Source organism: Jaculus jaculus, chromosome 16 (genome assembly GCF_020740685.1).
Source record: "Jaculus jaculus isolate mJacJac1 chromosome 16, mJacJac1.mat.Y.cur, whole genome shotgun sequence".
Taxonomy (NCBI): Eukaryota; Metazoa; Chordata; class Mammalia; order Rodentia; family Dipodidae; genus Jaculus; species Jaculus jaculus.
Genome location: NC_059117.1, coordinates 57,704,465 through 57,712,818, shown reverse-complemented (window position 1 = coordinate 57,712,818; position 8,354 = coordinate 57,704,465). Strand labels below are relative to the sequence as shown.

The following is an 8,354-nucleotide window of genomic DNA, read 5'->3' as shown; positions in this document are numbered from 1 at the left end:
GAATACTTTTTAAAAAAATAGTTGAAATATAGGGCTGGGAAGATGGGTCAGTAGATAAAGTGCTTGCTTTGCAAGCATGATTACCTGAGAGATCTCCAGAACCCATGTGAAACTGAACGCTGTTAGGCAAGTGTCTGTACTCCCAGCCTACCTACAGTGAAAAGGGGGACGGAGACACAAAAACCTCCCAGAAGCCCTTGGGTGACATAGCTGGCTAATACCACAGCAAATAAGTGACCTTCCCTCAAAGTGGAAGGCAAGTACCCGCCCCCAAAGTTGTCCTCTGACCTTCACATGCACACCATGGCATGCACACACCCACACTTACACACATGAACAGGCGTACACACACACACACACACACATATCATACACATGCCAAAAATATACTTGAGGGGCTGGAGAGATTGCTCAGTGGTTAAGGCACTTGTCTCCCAAAACAGGCCCACTTGAGAAACCAGCGCTCATGAGCCTTTGGGAGACAGGTTCCATTCCCCAGTACCCATGTAAAGCCAGATGCACAAAGTGGCACATGCATCTGAAGTTTATTTGCAGTAGCTGGAGACCATAGCATGCTCATTTTCTCTCTCTTTATCTATCTGCTTCTTTCTCTATCATTTTTTTTTTTTTACTTTGAGAGAGAGAGAGAGAGAGAGAGAAAGAGAATTGGCCCAGGGCCTCAGCCATTGCAATCAAATTTCAGATGCTTGCGCCATCTACTGGGCATATGTGACTTTGAGCTTGCCTCACCTTTTTGTGTCTGGCTTACATGGAACCTGGAGAGTCAAGCATGGGTCCTTAGACTTTGCAGGTAAGCGTCTTAACCATTAAGCCATCTCTCCAGCCCCAATAAATTTTTAAAAAATGTGTAAAGGAGGTTTACTAGTAGCCAAACCTCAGGGAGGAAGTTCAGCTGCTATGGTTAAGAATCCATGAAGTACTTCATAGTGCTCAGTCCTCAGGGAGAACTCCCAGCAACTCTGGCGACAGCAGAGAAGATCACATTACTAGTTAGTTCATGTTGCTTTTACAAAATATCTGTCAGTAACAACTCCTTGGAGGATAGACTTAGTTTGGCTCATGGCCATAGTGGCTCTCCGACCATCACGGTAGGGAAGGCATGTGTTAACTCCTGGTGACAGGAAAGTGTGTTCGACCACCAAGACCACCAAGCAGACTGGGGATGTCACTTGGACCTATGATATGACCTCCCTTTCTGGTCTACTGCCAGCTAGGCTTCACCTCTTAAAGCTTTCAGGGTCTCCCAAAACAGGCCCACTTGAGAAACCAGCGCTCATGAGCCTTTGGGAGACAGTTCAGATTTGAACTATAACTTCCCACTCTTGGCTCCAGAAGGCTCATGCCTATATTATGATACAACTTCAGGAGCCCTTACAGTTTAACCAGTTCAACCAGTGTTGAAAGCCCACAGTCTCTTTCTTTTTAAAAGATTTTATTTATTTGCAAGCAAAGAGAAAAAGATAGAAGAGAGACAGAGAATGGGCGTTCTAGGGCCTACACCTGCTCCAAATGAACTCCAGATGCATGAGCCTCTTTGTGCATCTGGCTTTACATGGGTACTGGGGACTTGAACTGAGACCGCTAGGCTTTGCAGGTGAGCATCTTAGCTGCGGAGCCATCTCTCCAGCCCCCAGCGTCTCTTCTGTGAGTCAAGGTAAACTCTTAGTTGTGAGTCTCTGTAAAATTTAAAAAAAAAAAAAGAAACCTGGGCTACAGAGATGGCTTAGTGGTTAAGGCTCTTGCCTGCAAAGCCTAAGGACCCATGTTCGATTCTCCAGGTACCATGTAAGCCAGATGCACAAGGTGACACAAGCGTGCAAGGCTGCGCGTGCACACAAGGGGGTGCACGCATCTGGAGTTTGATAACAGTGGCTGGAGGTCCTGGCTCACCAATTCTCTCTTTTTCTCTCACTCTTGCATAAAAAAAAAAGGCCAGCCTATAGGGCTTGCCTCAAAAAAGAAAAAAAAAAAAAAAAAGGAACTTACAAACTTCCAACATAACAGTAGCCCAGACTAAATATTCCCATTCCTAAAGTGGGGAATGAGAAGACAGCAAAGAAACATTGGGCCAAAACAAGACTGAAATCAAGCTTGGCAAACATGAAATCCTAAAGCTCCATGCTCAGAATCCTGGGCACATGATTTCATGAGGTGCGTGCCAACAGGCTTGGGAGGCCCTGCCCCTCTCTCAGGTTGGGTCTGCTCAGTGCTGGAAGCTTTCGTTGACAAACTGTTCCTGGCATCTCCAGGGACATCCAGAGGTCTCCACTGCGGTTTGGGCTTCATTTTTAAAGTTTTCCACACAGCCTTCTGAGGAATATCCTGCGTGAACTTTGACCTTGCTACACATTGCCTGGCCCCTCCGTCTTTCCTCAAAGATCTTGGTGTGAGACTCCATAATCTTCATTTCCCGTACCTGCAGAACCGGCACCACATGGACAGTCAGATTCTTCTGCTAGCTTGGGAAGTATCCTGGTCCCCATGGAGACCACAGCTGGTGTAACTTCTTGGTGCCTTGCATACTGAACCTGGGAAAACACTTCCCCAGGTGTCCCTTTTTGAACAAGGCCAACCCTGTAGTCCTCTCTCTCTCTCTCTCTCTCTCTCTCTCCATTTATTTATTAATTTCTTTATTTTTGAGGTATGGTCTCATTCTAGCCCAGACTGACCTGGAATTCACCATGTAATATCTCAGAGCGGCCTCAAACTCACAGTGATCCTCCTACCTCTGCCTCCCGAGTCCTGGAATTAAAGGCTTGCCCCACCATGCCTGGCTAGTAGACCTCTTTTTAAAAAATATGTTTTATTTATTTACTTATTTTGAGAGAGAGAGAGAGAATGGGCATGTTAGGGCCTCCAGCCACTGCAAATGAACTCCAAATATTTGTACCACATTGTGCATCTGGCTTAAAAATATTTAATTTATCTATTTTTTTGAGAGAGAAAGAGAAAGAAGAGGGGGAGGCTTCATATACAAGCAATTTAGCCACTAAGCTATCTCTCCAGCCCCCTGTAAATCCTTTTAAAATTTTGGTTTGTTTATTTTTATTTATTTATTTGAGAGTGACAGATAGAGAAAAGGAGGGAGAGAGAGAGAGAGAGAGAGAGAGAGAGAGAGAGAGAGAGACAGAGAGAGATGGAGGGAGAGAATGGGCATGCCAGGGCTTCCAGCCACTGCAAATGAACTCCAGATGTGTGTGCCCCCTTGTGCATCTGGAGAATCAAGCATAGAACCAGGGTCCTTAGGCTTCACAGGCAAGCACTTAACCGCTAAGCCATCTCTCCAGGCCCCAGGAGCCTTTGATGGTGGGTTTTCCTCCCCTTGAACTTTTCCTATTGTCCATGCAAATTAACTTCTTATAGCTTTGTGTATGATATGTGTGCGTGCAGATGTGCACCTTATGCACATCTGAGGAAGCCAGAGATGTTGGGTGCCCTCCATCACCCACTCCTGTATCTCCTTGAGACAGGGTATATAGCAATTACCTTCTTGTTGCTGGGACAAAACACTGGACCAGAAGCAAATTAAGGAAGAAAAGACTTTATTTTGGTTTACAGTTTTTTCCCCCCTGGCTAACATTTTTGAGGGGAATTTCATCATGGTGGGGAAGACAAGGCAGAACAGAGAGCTAAGGCATCACATCTTGTCACAGCTAGGAGGAAGCAGTCCAAGTGAGTTCACTAGCACTCGTAAGGGGGCCCCAGTTTTATTGAGTCATTTAAATCAAAATAGCTAAAGAGTTTTGCATGCTCTCATCACAAAGGAATGATAAAAGCTTAAGATGGTAGTGAACCTGAACAGTTTGATGCATTCATTACCCAATGTCTACATATGATGAAATACCACATTGTGCCCATAACCGAATACAATCACTGTGTCAATTAGAAAATAGATCCATTGATTTTAAAACCCCATTTGGATGCTAGAGAGATGATTCAGGTTAAGACACTTGCCTGAAAAGCCTAATGACCTAGGTTAGATTCTTCAGTACCCACATAAAGCCTAATGCACAAAAATCATATGCATGCATCTGGAGTTTGTTTGCAGCAGCTGGAGGCCCCAACACACTAATTCTCTTTCTGTCTGTCTGTCTCTCTCTTCTCTCTCTCTCTCTTTGCAAATAAATAAATAAATGAGTAAATAAATATACCCATATATATTTAGTAAACCCATTTGGAGGGTTGGAGAGATGGCTCAGCAGTTACCTGCAAAGCCTTAGGATGCAGGGTCAATTCCCCAGTACCCATGTAAGCCAGATGCACAATGGGCTTGATGTGCTTAGTCTCTCCATCCATCTCTCTCTCTTTCTCTCTTCCCAATAAATAAGTAAAAATTAAAAAAAAAAACACATTTAGTTAATGAGCTAGGGAGAAAAGAGAAAGCTGCTGGGTGTCAGAGACAAGTAAAAGATGTCCTTTTGTTGTTGGTTGTTTTCATACCATCTACATGTAGACCAGGGCTCAGGGACACTCTTCTGCTGGCATCCCAGACCCTGCTTCTGTTTGTCACGGAGAACTCAGAGCGCAGCTCACAGCACAGTCTCTAGACCCTCAGCTGCAAATGTCCTTTATGTCTCAGGCCAAGATAAACCACACACTTTCAGGGTAGGTCTGCTCTCCTCCCTGGGAACAGTCCCACTGACCCACAGAGGTGTGTCTTAGGTCATTCTAAGTTCAGCCAGATTCACAGTGAAGGTTAACCATTGCACTTATTTTTTTAAAAATATTTTTATTCAGTTATTTATTTGCAAGGGGGGAACAGTGAGAGAGAGAGAGAGAGAGAGAGAGAGAGAGAGAAATGGATGCACCAGGGCTTCTTGCTGTTGTAAACAAACTCGAAATACAAGTGCTACCTGGTATATCTAGTTTTCTGTGGGCACTAGGGAATCAAACCCAGGCTGCCAGGTTTTGCAAGCAAGCACCTTTAACTGCTGATCCATCTCTCCAGTCCCTGCATTACTGTTTTTTTTTTTTCATTTTTTTTTTTTAAATAATAGAGAGACAGAGACAGGCAAGAGCCTTAACCACGAAGCCCTTTCTTCAGCCCATTTTATCCTTCTTTAGGGCTTTGAAAGCCTCATAAAAGATCTGTTGGTAGTAGTGTACTTGGGCTCAGATTCCCAATGGATGTGTGGCCTCGAGAAGTCATGATTCTCATCATAGCTTGCCTATTTTTCTGTGGTCTTCCTCTCTTGTAATGATTGGTACCATCTCCTAATTCATCTACATAGAGTGAACCTCCCACTGGATCTAAGTTTTGTGTGTGGCAAGTTCACATGTCTGGAAGAGCCCCAACTCTTTGCCAAAGCCCAAAGTCAAAATTTTCTAGGAGATTGGTTAGCCTCAACTGAGATGATGTGTCTCAGTGAATGATGGCATCTAGCTAGAGCAGCAGGTTAGCCTTGTCCAATCTAGTGGCTGCTGTGTGACTTGGCTCTTGGAAAATAGAAAGACACAGTACAGAAAGCTAGGGACAATGGTAGACAGGCAGTGGAATAGGTGTCTGATGTAGCCAGTCCCCCTTGGAAACAAAGGTGGCGTAGGCTGCCCCAAACACTCATTCAGGAATTGAAGCGTGATTGCTAGGTTGGACGTCACTTCACCTTGCTGTGGACCTGCCTTCCTCTGAGCTCTCTTGTCTCTCTTTGTTGGGTCACAGGCCAGACTGTGGACCTAAGAGAGCCTGCCGAGACTTCAGAGGGAAAGAAGCTATGGGTGGGAAGAGATCGCCAGAGGCAAGACCCCCCTCCAATGACTGCTGCTGTTACAACTCATAACCTACAACCCCATGCTGAGTACCAGTAACCCCACTGAGGAGGGCCCTCCGTGGAGTGGGGGAAGGGAGGAAGGAAATGAGACCAACACATGATTTGTCCAAACAACAAAGCTTCTAATTAAGAAAATAAATAAAAGATGCTGTCCTGATCTACAAAGCCTGTGGGCCATCACCTGGAACACTTAGCCATCCTGGGAGCAAACACATCAAGGTATCTTGAACTAAGTCCCAGCACCCATAGCTACTGCTGTATACTTTAGAATCCATTGAGCTAAGTCCCAGCACCCATAGCTCATGCTGTAGACTTTAGGATCCACTCTGCTGACAGGGAGCATATAGGTTTGGTTTTGTTATTTCTTTTTGTTTTTCCCTTCCCTTCCTGTTATTTCTTTTTGTTTTGTTTTGTTTTGTTTTGTTATTTCTATCTTAGCAGTTTATACTCTGTGGGTTTCATCACATGTTTCAGAGGGAGGGAGTGTTTTCCCTATTGACTTCCCAGAAATGTTCCTTGTGGCAAAGTGACCAATATTTCCAAGTGTTGCTGGGGGCTGAGATGACCCGGACACTGGAGACAATCTACTGATGCCACTTGTCACAGTGTGTGAGGTCAGGCAGGCGTGAACACGGTGGTGGGTGGGACACCAAGGCAGAGAAAGCGTTATCTGCTCTGTGGGGAGCCCTCATCATACTGTGCCAGCTCAGGAGGGAGTTTGACACATGCGGCTCATTGCACACAGCCAGGCTCAGCAGAGCAAAGCAAGCCTGGCATTTCCCAAAGAAAATAAAATGATATGGAAAGTGCTCAAAGGATGTAGCAAGCATTACGAAGGCTTTCTAGAAAGTTTGGCCTTTTTTTCTTCCTTCCTTCCTTCCTTCCTTCCTTCCTTCCTTCCTTCCTTCCCTTTCCCCTTCCCTTTCCCCTTCCCTTTCCCCTTCCCTTTCCCCTTCCCTTTCCCCTTCCCTTTCTCCTTCCCTTTCTCCTTCCCTTTCCCCTTCCCTTTCCCCTTCCCTTTCCCCTTCCCTTTCCCCTTCCCTTTCCCCTTCCCTTTCCTTTCCTTTCCTTTCCTTTCCTTTCCTTTCCTTTCCTTTCCTTTCCTTTCCTTTCCTTTCCTTTCCTTTCCTTTCCTTTCCTTTCCTTTCCTTTCCTTTCCTTCCTTCCTTCCTCCTTCCCTCCCTCTCTCTCTCTTTCTCTCTTTCTTTCTTTTTTTGAGTCTGGCTTTAGCCCAGGCTCACCTGGAACTCACTATGTAGTCTCAGGCTGGCCTCGAACTCACAGCAATCCTCTTACCTCTGCCTGTGAGTGCTGGGAATAAAGGCATGCACCACTATGCCTGGCTAGAAAGTTCTTTCTTTACAGACATATGCCAGTCATTATTTCACTTACCTTAGCTAATCCATTTTTATTTTTATTTTTAAATATGGTAACAGATAGCCTCATGTTGCTGGGATGAATCTTCAGACCAGACACAGTTTATGGAAGGAAGAAGGGATTTGTTGAAGTTTATCGATCCAGGGGAAGTTCCATAATGGCAGAAGACATTAGCCCCTTTTATAGGGCCAAGCCAAGAGAGAGAAGCCCAAAAACAACCTCAGCAGCACAGGCAAGCACACTTCAGGAACTCAGGGCAGAGCTCAAGCCCTCTGCGCCTCTTAGGCTGGAATTCAGATCCATCTCCAGGAACAAACACCTTAGTGCTGGATCCCAGGACCCACCCACTCACACCTCCTCCAGCCAGGTAGCTGGAAATCCAAGAGGCTTTAATGAAACTCCTAAATCTATTGAAAGGCATCCATTCAAACTACCACAATATGGAACGCTTCACGAATTTACGCACAGGGGCCATGCTAATCTTGTCTGCGTCATTCCAGTTTTAGTATATGTGCTGCCAAAGCGAGTGCCACTTAAATTTTTTTTCTTTAACAAAAGAAAGTCAAGTGTCATTTATTGAATTCTTACAGTGTGCTAGGACCTGTAGTATGCCAAAGATGGTTTGGACAAGCTCATGAGACCTAAGTGCTCAATTTCCAGGAATTCTGCAAGATAGCTGTTAAACACAGCTATTATTAAAAATTAAATTATATTAACATAATCAAATTTTGTGAAAGAATACTCAAAACTCATCACATCTTAATTATTTTAGTACATTTACTGCTCATTATGCTCATGAAGTTATTTATACCTACCGTATCTGTATGTTGGAGACACTGTAAAATAACTTGATACTGTATATCGCCTTGTCACACTGGTAGTTTGAAATTGACTATAGAGGCACTTTTACCCTCAGAGGACAATGGATAGAATGTTGATAATGACAAATTAGATTTAAAACTGTGCTGTGTCTGCAGCAGGTATAGCGGGCTGGGGAGATGGCTCAGTGGTTAAAGGTTTTGCTTGCAAAATCTGATGGCCCAGGTTCAGATCCCCATTACCCATGTAAACATGTAAATACAGATGGGGAATCGAACCTGGATTGTTAGGCTTTGCAGGCAAGTACCTTGACCACTGAGCCATCTCTACAGCTCTGCTGATGTGTCTTAAATGTGTATAACGTGGCCA

The 8,354-nt window shown here is 44.6% G+C and overlaps 1 pseudogene; it reads right to left on the bottom strand.

Moving 5' to 3' along the window:
- Window positions 1-7,600: 7,600 nt before the first annotated feature.
- LOC123455424 lies at window positions 7,601-7,696 on the bottom strand (annotated as a pseudogene).
- Between the last annotated feature and the right edge of the window lie 658 nt (window positions 7,697-8,354).